Source organism: Sciurus carolinensis, chromosome 4, assembly GCF_902686445.1.
Source record: "Sciurus carolinensis chromosome 4, mSciCar1.2, whole genome shotgun sequence".
In the NCBI taxonomy this organism is placed as follows: domain Eukaryota; kingdom Metazoa; phylum Chordata; class Mammalia; order Rodentia; family Sciuridae; genus Sciurus; species Sciurus carolinensis.
In genome coordinates, this window is record NC_062216.1 from 153,889,218 (window position 1) to 153,905,193 (window position 15,976).

Sequence of the window (15,976 nt, forward strand, 5' to 3'; positions counted from 1 at the left end):
TAAGCTCATTTAAACCTTCTCAGTTTTATTCCTAACTGTAAGAGACTTGATAGTCTCAATATATTGATCTTAAATTTTGACATTCAATTTTCCTATTCATAAATTTAAAAAATGAATCATTTTATGTATCTGGTTTTAAATGTTCTTTATCAAAATTCGGATTAAAATTTGACTTTCTGTCTTCACTAAAATTTAAAGACGCTGATGAGAAAAACTAAAAATGGACGTTTTGTTATTACATGGTGGATGTAATTTTCACAGGAGTATGTTATTTTCATGTAAGAGACTCTTTTTATAATTTGGATTCTCCCTCTACCAGTATTGGGCACAAGACAGGCACTCAATATATATATTCATCAAGTGAGTGAATTAATGATTTTAAGATTTCTACTGTGGTTCAAATACAGTTAACATTTACTTTCTCCAAATCAATAACTTTTGTACACAGTAAACATCGTGAACAGAGACAAGCAGATGAATGGCAGTTACAGACAACACAGAGGATTAAGTTCCTAAAATAATATACAGGGTGTTTTTTTTTAAGCTAAACTTCCTAATATTTTTGTGTCATTGAGATTGGAGAGTTTTAGAACCCTAGTGGAATATCAAAGGTCTCTGAGGATTAAAAAAAGTCAGGAAATTCGTTTATAGCTAATGTCCCATTTTTAAAAACAGGATTACCTCCTGAGATGTGTGGAAATGAACTCTTGTCAGAGTTTCAAAGGAATTAATATTTTTTGGTAAAATGTGCTAATGTAAAGAGTTAGAAGATTAGTGATGCATAATGAATAGAATGCATTCTTTCTCATGGAAATGGGAATATAATAAGTGTCCTGTAGGTGATTGGGCTGTAGCAATTTTATTGAAGATTAAAGTTTGATTGACCTTTGTTAGGGTGATTAACCTTTCTGAAATTAAAAGCCAGATCGGAATTAGTCTGCCCAATTTAAATGCAAACATTGAGCAGGTCCTATGTCATTCAAATAATAATAATAAAAAACCCTCCTATTTTAATTTTCATTTTGCACGTCTGGTGATATGCTGCCTTAGAAGGACCATAGCTCTGGCAAGAGCATCTCTGTGGCAGAGAATCTAGAAATAATGTGTGTATAATTGGGAGCATGCGGGAAGAAAGTCCCAAGTACCATTCCCCACCCCATAAAACATCAAAACCAATCCCCAACCTCCACACAACTGGAAATGTTTGTTTTCTACCCCAAAACAATCTAGGAATGTCCTGAAGAGGCTAGGAATGGACAGCAATGACATCTCCATTCTAAGCCAAAGGCAACCACCTAAACTGAATATTATACAATGTTAAATCTATACAATGGCTCCTGAAAATGCATGTTTTATTGAAGTTGCTTATGAATCAGTTCCTGAAATTGGATTATTTCTGATGTCTGGAATTTCATTCCCCAAGGATCTCTGATAGTCTCTGGAGGTATTCAGCTTTTTCATTAGGTTCAAAAAGGTTAGAGGAGAGGCAAACTAATTATTTGCAATGGTACTTAATGGTTTAGTTTTTATTTCTCTTTCTTAAATTATCTTGAAGCGTTGGTGAAAATTTTGCATATTCATGTTGCTTCAAAAACCTGTTTCCTTTTTTTCATATCATACTATTTTTTATTATTACTAAGTCAGTGAATCTTTGTAGTTTTAGGTCCCACCACACAGTGAATGCATCTTCCTTTCATGTGTCTGTGAACTATTAAAATGGTAATAAAGGTTCTCTTCATTCCATATGTAATTTATTTCTCTCTCTTTTCATCAAAGAATTTGCTCTGAATGTGTCAAGGTAGAAAAGTCCAAGGTATTATAGTGTAAAAATTAAGAAGCCTGAGGTGCTATAGTTTATTTTTGCACAAGCTTTTCATGTATGCTTTTAACATCCTTCTGAAAGATAGGCCTCCTCTGTAGGCCTATGAGGAAAGTCAAAAGATGAAATGCTTGGGAGAGAGAGACTGAAATTATGCACACTTGCCAAAGTGACTGGCATCCTCTAGAGAGCTGGATAATACCTTGAAGCATAGATTAATAATATGTTTAACTAAGATTTGTTTGCCATAAGGATAATTTCCTAATTCTTAATTGTGAGACAAGTATTCCTCATAAACTGTAAACAAATATGTTGTTCTGAACGTTATCTGATAAAGTGTAAATCATCAGCTTTAGCTTTGGCATCGTGAATTGTCCAACTTCAAAAGATTCATTTGCTCCAGTTGTTTTCTTAATAAAGTTAATCTTTACTAAAAAAAAAAAAAAAGATTGTTATATGCACTATATTAACTGCATTTCATCTTTGATGAAAACACTATTAATTCTTCAGATATAATTCAAGATCTTCTTCAATTTAGAATAATCTTATTCTACCTCTTATGAGAACTAATAAAAATAATTTTCAGTATTAAAGTTTGTTGTAACACTAACAACATTCTCTAAGCATAAAAAGCTAATGTTCTAAACTACAGATAATATCCTCTATATTGTTATTAATTATCAGCATTCTTTTTCATAAAAGAGAATCATGGCTCTGGAAGGCGAAATTCATATTGTCTTAGTGCAGAAAAAAAGTGTCGGTGAGAAAGCAGAGGAAAATAAGATTATATTTTGTTAAGTCCCAAATCTAATCATTTGTTTTGCTTCTGTGTGCTTTGAAGACATTTTTATTTCTTATGTTGCCTTTGTTTTCTGGCAATTGGTTCCCCTCTAATCCACCCAATTCCAGACCTGACATTTCCCTTATCATTGTGAAAAAACATTCTTTGCCATTAATAAGCCAAGCTTAATCCATTTGATATTTTCATGGACCATATATTTTGGCTGGAGTCCTTTTGTTTAAAAAGCAGACTGTTTTTTTAAAAAGACCAATAATGTCATTTTATTTATTATGTTGTTTTATTTATTGCATATTGTGAGTCAGCAATTTAATTTCACAAAAATTTAGAGTAGGCCTACCATGAGCAATTTTATTTTGCTGAACAAAAGAGAGATAACAAGTGGCAAACTATGGATTTTCAGGGTTTTTCTAATAGTAAAAAAAATATATTCACTTATACATTTTTTTAGGATTTTATTCTCTTTAACAAATAATAATTCTAGAAAAAAATTATTTGCTTAGTATTGACCAAGTGAAGCCTTTCTTGTGATTTCTTTGATAAAGTCTTTAAAATGCTCTAGAAATGATAAATGTCCCAATGTTAACTTTCCATCTTAATTGGGAAGTGTTTAGTTCCTAGTACTAGTTTTCAAGTGAGAGAGAAGGTGGCCCAGTGTGGTGTAGTGATGTGTGACCTACTTGATATATTTTATGCTATTTGAATTCAAATTATCACACCAAGTGTACACAGTATAGTGGTCCCTTGGCATCCATGGGGGTTTGGTTCCAGGACCACCAGGGATAGCAAAATCCATGGATGCTCAAGTCCTTTATGTAAAATGGCATGGTATTTGCATGTGAACTACACTTATCTTCCTGTATACTTTAAATCATCCCTAATTACTAATAATACCTAAGACAATGTAAACGCTGCATTAATAGTTCTTATACTGTATTGCTCAGGGATTAAAGAGAAGAAAAAAGTCTGTACATGTTTAGTACAGGCACAATTGCTTTCTTTTTAAAAATTTTCAATCCACGGTTGTTGAATCCATGTCTGCAAAACTGGCAGATATAGAGGGCCGACTGTCCTTTGTGATCTGGTGACATGCTTAAAAACATATCCTTACTAATGTGTCTTCACCATGAGCATCTCTGGAGCCATCATGACTGACCTGCCTCCAGCTGCCACAAGTCTTTATGGAGCACCTCCTGTGCTCCACAAACTCCCCGGGACCCAGCCAGATGGGTCTGGGTGTCACATTTTATGGACCAGAAACTGCAACTGAGTGGAGAATAGCTTCCGTGAAGTTGACTGACCAGTCAGTGGCCCAGCCTGGGTTGGAAGTTGGTGACATTTTAGACCCTCTCTTCACCCAATCTGCCCTTGTCGTATCTGTACCATTATTTCTTGCTAAAATTTGATGACTATAGGATCGAGATTCTTAGAAGATGACTTTAATCCCTTTCCTGAGCAAAGGAGTTTACCGAAACTCAGGAACCATAATGATAAAATGAACCTTCTCCCAATTCGCTCTGGTGGAAGTAAGAGAAGTGGTTTAGGAGCCTGGGATTATTCCCTGGGATTATACCATGAACTTCACTCAATTCAGACCAGAATTTCTCTCCTCCTCAAATTTTAGTCATTCACTTTATTGACAATTAGTTATTAGATTTTTTTAAAAATTATCTTTAAAATTATTTGTGCTTACCTCTCCCTCATTTAGAATTAACAGGTAATTCTCTTTAACAGAATCCTCAAGTCAGAGGTGTGTTCACCCCATGTCACCGCATTTCATTGTTGAATGTAGTTTGATGACTCACTGTTAAATTGCCTCTGCATTTTATAATTCCTGCTCTCAAAATTGGGTGGAATAGGAATGGCACCTATCAGGTTTCAGTGTCACAGGTAACTCTAGTTTTTGCCAAGTATATTTAAAGAGAATGTAAAGAAAAAGATCTCTTATATAAATATCAAAAAAGAAGTGCAAATTGTACAATTTACTAAAATGTGAGAAAAAGATAGTATGCTACTTGGTGAAGGAATTTTAGTTCTCATTTCCTGAATTACTGTGAGAACAAAGGAACTCTCCAGAGCTAGGCAAAAAGTAAGCATCTGTGAAATTAGCCCAGGAAACTCAGAAATTTGGAATTGACAGATAAATTTGCATTTGGTAACCTTATTTGCCTTTTGAAAATAATTCCATTGTTTTGTAAACTCTCCAAAATTGGCTCAGAAGAGTGTGATCAGTCTAAATTCATCTCTGATCCAATTTCTGGATTCACCCGCAGGGTTTTTAGAAGGTTCATGATACATAGTGGGTGCTAAGGAAATGTTTGTTAAGTTGGATTGAAAGCAACTATTACCATTTAAATAAAGCTGCAGACACAGAACCCAATACTTCATTATGAATATTAATACTTCAGTACTTCATTATGAAGACCCTAGGTTCCCATTAAGAAACAAATTTCAACTTCAGAATCTAAGGAGGGAAAGGAGTTGAGATGGATAGATAGATACATAGATGGGCAGAGCATCCTAAATTTCTCCCTAGTCTACTGCAGAATGCTTTAAGAGTGGTTCAATTTTCTCCTTCCCTTTAGCCTTAACTGTATACTGATGAACACCCCCGCATACTGAACTTGTTCATCGCTAGTTAGCCACTTATTACCAATAAATTAGTTTTTCTAAACTGATTAGAATATCTAATCAAAATTAATAGTTTAGTTTGTTTGTAAAGAGACAAAGAAATAATTCATTAAATATTAATTTTAATTGATTAAAATATTAAATTTATAAACAAATGAAAGAGCAACTAAAGGGCATTAAGTAGAACTAGGAAAATTGATGAGTGTTGGCAGGAAAATAAGAAAATACTATGTGATTCTAAATACCAAGTACTTTGTAGCAGAGAAAATTAAAGTAAACCATAAAAATGAGACACACTGAAAGAATCTTCCTCCAGCGATGCTAAGCAAGATGGAAGAACAAGTTTGACCAACATCCCTTCTAATTATATAAACACTTGAGAATTCATTAACCATTTGAGTCTTGCTCAATGATGATTAAACCCTTAGGCAGATGTGAATCAACTTTACTATATGGAAACATTGAAGAAAACATTTATGAAAAATATGATCCAATTTCTGAAAATACAGGCCAATTAAAGATTGAGATTTAATTTAGGAATGTTACTCTGGGTGCATGATGTATATATTAATGATGATTTCTCTCCCCTCGTTCTTCATCTTCATAAGCAAAATGAGATTTTTACTTATTGACATATTACTGAAGAATCTAGCTTTTTTCCAAAATTACACATTTTTTTGCATAAATGTGTCTAATTACCTGAATTCAGTTTTGATTAGCAGTGTTAATTGATGCAGCTGTGGATGGTATCTGTTTACCTAAATTACCATGTGCAAACAGCAATATGTCTGGAAGTGAATATGCTAAACTGAAAATACTAATTAGCTAAGACAGATTGTTATTCAAGTCACATTGTGGAGCTTTCTAATGAAAGCCTGAATGTGTCAGGGTTTTATGATATTCAGAAAGAAATGTCTATATTACATATGATTTCTAAATTTAATTCGTAAGAACAGATGGGATGTCAGCCAGGGTTCTTCTGCCTTATTCCGTTATTAATGTGAATATTTTACTAACTGGAGATATATTCATATGTTTTTTGGGAGCAAATCATTGTGTGCTTTGACAATATGCCAGCCCTGTGCACACAGACTCATCTATTTCTTGACCAATGTATTTGCAGATTATATCCACCTACTATCCCAAAGATGAAGATAAATAAACCATCCTGCAAGTTTAATCACATCTACTGGTTAATTTCATCTTCTCACAGAAAGGTTAGTTAAATAGACAGCTTACACAGAGTAGTATTTTATTGTTTTCCCTTTTGCATACCAAGCAAATAATAATCATAAAGATTTGATTTTAGAATTCTTAAAAATCATTGAGTATCTCATGGGCCTAAAGGTGAGTACTCGTTGCTTTTAGATTATCTCAAATCTTTCATCATTTTTAAATGGATCACAAAGCCATGCTTATTTTCAAGGGCCTGCTTTGAAATGTTACAGCCTTTTTGTGTGTTTGTTTCCCATTGTCTCTGTCCTAAAACACAACCTGCTTTGCTTAAGGTTTTTCTCCAAAGAGAGCATTAATCTTTCACCTTCCGCTGTAGCACTCAGTTCTCATTAATGGCACTATAGCTTAGAGGAATCTGAAGATTATGGTACAAATCCTGGACATCATACAGTAAAGAAATAATGGCTGTCTTCCCTTTCCCAAGAGGCTAAATAACTGTGCTTAAAGTGTGATAAGTCTCCTCTTCCCAAAGGCTGGGAAGATGAGGCCTCTTGACTCAACCTGAGGGCTTCAGATCCTCTAGCAGATATTTTAAGATGCCATGAACAAAATGGGGATAATTTTCACAATGCAAATTTGAACATAATTATAGTTTGGCATATTCAATTTAGTTTTAAGTGAGAATTATAATTACCAAAAATTGAATTATTTCAATTATGCTAATTTCTATCCCCAAAGTTTTGTGTAATTTGGATCCTCTGAGGTAGGTTGAGATCTAGCAATATTACAATGGTGTTGAATACATAAATGAGGAATTTGGGACAATGGCTCTGTTTTAGTTACATTTTTGCTATAAAAATGTTGAAGTACCATTAAGCGAGTCCAGAAAAACATAAAGTGCTTGAGATTGCTTGCATCAAAAGTGGAAAAAAAAAAACAAAAAACAAAACAAATTCACTCTTGAAGCTCCATTTTCTGTACCAGTATCAATGATGAGATATTGTTGATGTTTGCTCTCTCATCAGGGGAGCTAAGTTCTGTATTTTAAAAATTAAATTCATGTGTATCATAGTTAAAATTTTTCATAGTATACTTTCAGGGAAAAATACTGTGAAAGTTACCTTCAGAATTGTCTTGCCTTTGATGATCACTTTAGCATTATGGTGTTTAGTGCACTTTCTTTTTTCTTTGAGATGAAAACTTGAAAGGTTTTATTTCTCAATGGCTTAAGCTAACTTGCTAAATGTTCTTTGGAAGGTCTGAGAGTTCAGCATTACAGTGTATGTGTGTGTGTTTGTACGTAAATCACCTAAGCAAAGAATTCAATTTAGATGCCAGAAGTCAGCCAACCAGTTCGATTTGCCTGGGCTGTTTACTTTCTGTACTGCTAAGTTCTCAAAAGCAACTGCTGAAAAACCTAAGTCTGCTTTTAGGACAGAGACAAAGGAAGTAAACTCCTCCCTCAGAAGCATAGCTATCTCTTCTATATGAACAATGCCTGGGGCACTCTTTGTTCATCCTGAGATTCTCCGAGTATTTTAAAAGTTGTTTCGTTGTTGTTTTTCCCCCTACATAGATTGGACTTGTCTTGTATTGGATTCATTATTGACACATGTGAGCATTTCTACAGGGTAACTTGAAAATGGGAAAACAGGTCAGGGGTGTCAAATCAGAAATGGAATTTTTATGGAGTTTTATCAGACATTCCAATGAATTGTCTTGAGGCAAATCACTTAACCTCCGTGTGCAAATTAGTTAATTTTAAGAATAAATATAGCTATCTTTCTGACTTATTAAGGATTTATCACTTGTGCCCAAGGTTCAACAGATCTGCAAATGAAGTGTATGAATCTTTTCTTTGAACTCTAATTGGCATGTGGGGGAGGCAGGTCTGACTGAGTTAAAGGCTGCAGGACTTAATCCTTTGAAGAAATTTTGATTTAGTTTTATGACTTCTAAGTATTGCTAATGTATTCTAAGATTAATTTGGCTCTCACTGCCTCCTTATTCTGTTCCTTTCCAAAGATGGATTGTAGGCTCCCTGAGGGAACTCGTTACCTCTTTGCTAGACTCTGCCTTCTCCCTGCATTCAGTTTTATCCCTAAGGGGTAGTATGCACACAGTAGGGCTCTCAGAGTGCTTCTGGAGTAAAAGCAGGTTGCCAATGAATTAAAAACCATGGCTATTAATCCCATTTGTACCTCTCAGTGACCTATATTACAAGATGTGGTGTGCCATCTAACCCCAGGAACATAAACCCTCTGAAGGCATTTAAAAAGTTTTAAAGCTCCCAGTTATTTTGAAAAGCTGCATATTTTTGATTAGTTTGTATTCAATTCAAAGGAACTCTCATATTTCATGAAGGATGAAATACATTTGAATAGTACTCTGACAAATATAGCACAGGATGCACTTGGGTAAATGCAAATTTCAAGTGAATGGGATTTGAGCTGATATGCAAAGCTTTGTAGACAAGTAGACCTAAATTCAGATTTTACCTCTGTCGTTCACTAGAAATGTAACCTTGGGACATTTTCTTAACTCTTTTGGGTCTTGGTTTTTACCCATCTTAAAAGAGAGATACTAATATCTATCTATGGTGACGGTATGATGAATAAATTGCATAGTGTATATGAACACTGTAACCCAGTACCTAATATCAAGTTAACAGGAAGTAGTAGCTTTAACTACTGGATTTAATACAGTAACTCTGTATCAGAGATCAACAAGAGCAATTAGAGAAAAATTTTAAATGTAGTACTCATTAACTTACTGAAACTTATAGAGTGAAAGTTTTTTTTTAATCCCACCAATATGTGTGTGTGTGCACATGTGCATATGTGTGCGTGCACAGTGTGTCCATATACATATATCAAAAGACAAAATGAAATACCTGGCTTCCTGAAAGTATATAATACATGAATTTCTGATGTCCTTTTCTTCTATAATTTCTTATAGCTATCTAACATTTCATAGCTCCAAATTAATTCTGTACAGGTTACCTTATGTCATTTACAAGCAACAAGACAGGACAAGCACATTGCATTCTTCTTTATTACCTAAGTTCTCTGACTATAGTGAGGAGCAGGGAAGAATGAAGGTAGAATACACTTGGAATCTTTTTCTAAACTGTTTGGAAAAAGAAGCTAGTTCTCTACACTATGTTGGCAATGAGAGTAACGTCCCATAATAACTATTCTCAATATAGGTCCAGGGATGAAGACATTGTGACATCCAGGCACTACCCAAATTTTGGAAGGTGGATGGGATTAGCTTCTCCTCAGTACACATTTATTAAAATATTCTAATCTATTACATTGCTTATAACAGTTAAACATTACCATCTCTGTTACTAGGGCTTGTATAAAAATGGGGCCGATCTGCAGTGGAAAAGCTGAGACCAGAAGCTTAGGTTTCCCTTAAGCCTGGAGATATAAACCTGGGAAATGTCTAGTGATTTCTTAAGAAATTAACACATGGAAACAGATTCCAGAAAAACAAAAATCTATTCTTCCTTGTTATAAGGAAGTTAGTCACAGGAGGAGGAAAATATTCCAAGAAAGCCATCTTACCTATTCATAATTTGTTGTCTTGGATTAAAATATTTCACCGATTCCATAAAAATCTTCTAAATACCTTCTATTTGTGAGATATTTTCAAAAGCACTGTAAGAATATGAAAAGTGTAAGGGAGAGTGCCTCCAAGGATTCTAAGTAACTATTTTATGATAATAAACCTCTTACTGAAACAGCAGTGTGGTTAAAGTGGTACATTCTTCTTTTAGTTATAAGGATATTCAGAAACACATTCATTCATTCATGTATTCATTCAACAGCATTTATGCCTCCTTGCCCTGGGTAGTGGAATATAGACATGAGCTTTGAAGTCAGGTGGCCTGGGTTTATGTCCTTGGTTGGCTACTAATTATCGGTTGAAATCTTAAGTGAATCTTCAACTTTCTTGTCTATAAAATTGGGTTGATGGATTATGATAAGATTTTTCTGGAGATTGTAATTTGTAGGGTGCTTTCCACTCTGTGTAGCACACACAAGTACAATCACTATTATTTCATGAAAGTGAACGCATCTCCAATGAAGGAACATAAAAATAGTGTGGATATACATACACCTAGAGCGACTGGAGAATTAGAAGATGGTATCTAAGTTAGTGAAGTCTAACATGGTCCAAATTCCACAGGGGCTGACCGAATTTAGCAATAGGAGAGGGCTTTTAGAGAAGGCAAATAATAGCAAAAATGCTTTCTGTATCGTGTGGTGTCTGGATCTAGCCACAGCTTTGTTCAATATGTGCAGTCCATTGAACATTTCCCTGGAGACCACTGTTAATTTAGGAACATATGACATCTGTGAGATTTAAATAGGACGAGAGCCCAAACCCAGAAGCACACAGATCAAGATTTCCTGCTCCGTGTGTGTGGATGGGGGCCCTGTGCATCCCTGGTCTTTGGTTTGTGAACTCTGTGGACCTAATTGACAGCAGGAGCTGCCTTTTCTGATAGCATGCATGATAGAATTTTGGTGTATTTGGACTTGCTCAGAGTTCTTAGGACCAGAAAGTCCAAATTAGATTTTTGTCATTAGCTTGTCAAGCTTGTCTTAAGCCCACTTAACGAGGTCTGCTGTGGAATGTCTTTTATGTCCTGTGGCCTTTCTGCTTAGACTCAGTTACTCTCAACTCTGGCCAAGGAGTTAATGAAGTCACCACGGTGCTCACTTGAGATCTGCTGCTTTTGAAAACACACCTCGTATGTGTTTGGGTATTTAAATTCTGTTTTCTAGCTTTTAGGGTTTATATCTTCGTGGTGCATTCAAGTGCTATGGAAATAAGACCAGATGGATGTGACAACCAGCCATTCGGGAAATTACGTACACATTACATTTTAGAAAACCAGCGTACATATGTCTGTGTGGATGCGTTCATATGTTGGATTATTTTTGTTGTATCCAAATGATTTGGGTTTCAGTGAAGCAGTTACCTAGAATGTCGGCCTGAGAATTCCTCTCAGAGGAAAAGTGGACCTACACCCAGTCATTTCGTCAAACAGGCCTGAATCTGGGGACAGAAAAAAGGTCACTCTGGGTTTTTCTACCTTCCTTTAGTTTCCACCACCATACTCACTACTCACTACATGACCTTCTGTTATGAATTTATTTATTGTCTATCATTCTCCTATAACTCTGAAAGGACAGGACATTTTGCTACCCTGCTTAATAGTGTTGTGTTGGGCATTCAGTAGGCAAGCTATATGTGATAATGAAGCAACTGACTCTCACTGAGGGAATGAAGTGGCATTTAGTTCTCCCTTGGGCTGATGCCAGCATAATGTGGAGATTTTGCCTCCGAAATGATGAACACGGGGTTAGAATAATGGCAATGACGCTGCCTGACATTTATATAATGTTTACTGTGTGCCAGGCTCTGTTGCAAGCACTTCTCATGGAATCCTGACCAACGTTCTAGGATGAGGGGGCTTTGATTCTTGCCATTTTGTGAATGGGAACCTGATGCCCAGATCCTAGGGGAGAGAGCCAGGCTTCTGACCTACAGCCTGATCTCCTACATCATGTATTGTTGAAGTGTGGCTTCTGGGATTTGAAAATAAGTCACCTCAAAAATGGATCCACCCTTTCAATTAGAAAAAACCATCACATAACCATGATCTATCAGTTCTTCATGATTCTTACTACTATTATTTAGTTCAGCCCAGGGGTGCAAGCGGAATTACTCCCATTTTCCTCTAAGATGTAGGAATCTGTAGAGGCGATCGCTTTTCCTATTTTGTGTTGCTCTCGTCATTGATTTGCCTACCTACTTAACCTTCAACATAAAAGGAAAAAGAAAAGGAAACTAGATGATTTATGCTGTAAATAAACACTGAGTTTCTGTGCCAGCAAAAATTGTGTTAACAAATCCAAAGCATATTGCCGAGCTCAGTGGAATAATTGGTATTGGAGATGTTATCTTGGCTTGTTTATGGTTATTCAAGGTTTTTTTTTCCTTATACAAATTGCAATAGGATAATGAAATTTAGGTTTGGAATTAAAGCATGTCATAGAACTTTTAACAACAAGCATTGTCTGTTGGATTTTGGTAGGCTGGTATGAAGGTGAGTTGCTATTCCTCGGGTTAGAACCCACATGATGCCTTAGGATTTGTCCCAGATAAGTGCTGGAAAAAAATGGAGAAGACAAAATAGAAGTGTGAATTCCCTAAAAGCTGATGGAAATGACCTCCAGATACATAGAATGAACAGTGTGTAGAATGTGATGTTTGATAAGACCTCAAAAGAATGGCACAATTTTAGGGGTACATTTATGTGCTGGGGCTCCATTGCCAGAGACACATCTGCGCTAGGAGTATGCATGGTGTTCCTCACGTGTATGTTTCCTTGAAATGCTTCCTATTATGTGTCCACACAGTAGTAGTGTTTCACCTGTTCATTTCCCTGCCACCTCCTCAATCAGTCCAGCTGCCAAAATCAATTGTCTTCCACCCTTCCTCTCCTGAATTACTCAGTTCCACAAATCCCATTCAAAAATGAAATAGCTTTTATTTGGGTTTAATACTCCTGCTGATTTCTTCTATGTAATGAGCATTTATATATTCTACAATCTTGTCATTACCTAATGTGCGAGGATATCAATTTCTGCCCCTATTAACTGAATGAGAAAATTCTTGTGGAACGCTTAGCAATGTTGTCCATGGTAACAAATCCCAATAAATGAAAATTTAAATGGAGCTAATTAATATATGCATTACCTCCACTTAATTTTTTTTTTTTTTTTTTGTGGTGAAAGCACTTAAACTCTCAGGATTTTCAAGAATACAATACATTGTTATTAACGATCCTCACTTACTGTATAGTAGATCACTTGAACTTTTTCCTCCTAACTGAAGTTTTGTATCCTTGGAGCAACATTGGCTCAAGCCCTAACCTCCATCTCCACCCTCCAGTTCCTGTTAACCACCTTCCACTCTTTATGAATTCAGCATTTTAGATTCTCCATATAGGTGAGGTCTTTCTGTGTCTGACTTATTTCACTTAACATAGTATCATCTGGGTTCATGGTTGCTATTGCAAAGGACAGTTTTCCTTCTTTTTAAAGACCAAATAGTATTCAGTTGTGTTTATACACCACATTTTCCTGTCCCTACATCTGTCGATGGATACTTAGGTTGATTTCATATCTTGGTTGTTGTGAATAGTGCTGCAGTGAATGTGGAGTTACTAATTTCATTTGACATACTAATTTCATTTCCTTTGGATTGACTCCAAGTACTTGGATTGCTGGATCATATGGTAGTCTTATTTTTAATTTTTTTGAGGAACTTCCACACCACTGGTTTCCATAATGGCTGTACTAATTTACATTCCCACCAAGGGTATACAAGTGTTCTTATTTCTCCACATCCTTGCCAACACATTATCTTTCATCTTTTGATAATAGCCATTCTGACAGGTGTGAGGTGATATCAAGTTGTGGTCTTAATTTGCATTTCTTTGATAATTAGTTTGTTCAGCATTTTTTCATATACTTGTTGGCCATTTGAATGTCTTCTTTGAGAAATCTCTCTTTGGATCCTTTGCCCAGTTTTTAATTGGGTTATTTAATTTCTTGTTGTGAAGTTGCATTCTTCATATATTTTGGATATTAACCACTTATCGGGTCTAGGTTTTTCAAATATCTTCTCTCATTCCATGGGTTGTCTCTTCTTTCTATTGATTGTTTCCTGCACTGTGCAGAAGCCTTTTAGTTTGATACAATCCTCATGTGTTCATTCTTACTTTTATTGCCTATGCTTTGGGGCCATATCCAAAAAATCATTGCCCAGACCAATGTCATAGAGCTCTTTCCCAATATTTTCTTCTACTCTTTTGAAGTTTCAGCTCTTCCATTTAAGTCTTTAGTCCATTTGAGTTGATTTTTATATATGGTGTGAGATAAGATTTAATTGGACTCTTCTTCATATGGATGTCCAATTTCCCCATAAGTCTGTCTTTTCCCCATACGTGTTCTTGGCACCTTTGCTGAAAATCAATTGACTGTTAATGGGTTGATTTATTTCTGAACTCTCTAGTTCATTCCATGTCTGTATGTTCTCATCTCAGTAACATGCTGTTTTCATCTGTTTCAATACTATAGCTTTGTAGAATATTTCGAAGTCAGGTAGTATAATGCTTCCACTTTGCTATTTTGTTTTTACTCAAGAGTATTTTGTTTTTTCAGGGTCTTTGTGGTCCTGTAAGAATTTTAGGATTTTTTCTTCTATTTCAGTGAAAATTTTCATTGGGATTTTGATAGTGGTTGTGTTGAATCTATAGCTCACTTTGGGCAATATAGGCCCAGTAGCAAAATTAATTCTTCCAATCTATGAAAAGGGGATATATTACCTTTTATTTGTGGTTTCAATTTATTTTATTAATGCTTCATACTTTCCAGTGTATAGTATTTCATTTCCTTGCTTAAATTTATTCCTAAGCATTTTATTTTTTGTATCCATTATAAATGAGATTGTTTTCCTGATTTCTTTTTCAGATAGTTTATTGTCCGTGCATAGAAATGCTACTGATTTTTGTACATTGCTTTGGTATTCTGCCACTTTACAGAATTTGTTTATTAATTCTAACAGCTTTCTGGTGGAGTCTTTAGGGATTTCTGTAGAGAAGATCATATTGTCTGCAAACAAGGGCATTTTAACTTCTTCCTTTCCAATCTAAATGCAAAAAGGTATTTCTGACCGTATTTAAAAAACAACAACAAGAACAACAAAAATAAACCAAAGAAAAGTCAACTAACAGAATTTTTTAAATGACTAATGGAAATTGACTTGAAAAGGTTTATTTTTATTTCATTCCTTTTATATGGTTTTACACTTCGAAACAGATTATAGAACAAATACAGCTGTCCATAATAAGCATTAAGCAAAGCCCTGTAAGAAGCTGAAATATCCTTAAGGGCACCAATTGGTAGTGCCTCCAGTCTTCTTTTGGAGTGCAGATGGGAAATGTTTTACCTTACCCTATGACTGCCAGAGCTTCAAGAGTACCTTTTGTCTACATATGTATTTATTTGGTTGATTAAACAGGCCCTTTCTCTTCATAACCAGAGGAATCATTCTCAGATGCATGTAGATAATCAAAATATTTTCACATCCTGAACACCAAAGAAGCACCACCTTTTGGTTTATGTACCGTCTCTTTCTAAATATTTTCTTTTTGAAACTAGGCCTTAAAGGCAATAAACGAGGCCCCTATTAGGCTCCAGGGAATAAGAAATTCAGCAGGAGTGTCCTGCACGTGAAATCTGCCTCCAGATGAAGGTCCAATGAAGTTAAGTTCAAATGGGAAAAGTAAACAGAATCATCCAGTTCATGCAAAGCTGTGGAACTTCCTGAGCATGGTACTCAAGTAAACTCGCCTCCATGGGACAGCATGTTTCCCAAGAAAGCATACCTGGTGGGGAGGGGGGTTCTTTCTTAAGGTTTCCCCTGCCCCAACCCATTACTGTGTATCAGCAGCTTGTGAGACA

The 15,976-nt window shown here is 35.5% G+C and overlaps 1 long non-coding RNA gene across 12 annotated transcripts in view; it reads left to right on the top strand.

Moving 5' to 3' along the window:
• The window catches only part of LOC124982350 (uncharacterized), a 95,746-nt gene that overhangs the window by 64,953 nt on the left and 14,817 nt on the right, over positions 1 to 15,976 (top strand). For all 12 annotated transcript variants that reach the window (XR_007108258.1, XR_007108262.1, XR_007108256.1 and 9 more), the window contains one exon: positions 6,373 to 6,466. This is a non-coding gene — a long non-coding RNA (uncharacterized LOC124982350). The remainder of the gene's footprint in view (positions 1 to 6,372; positions 6,467 to 15,976) is intronic.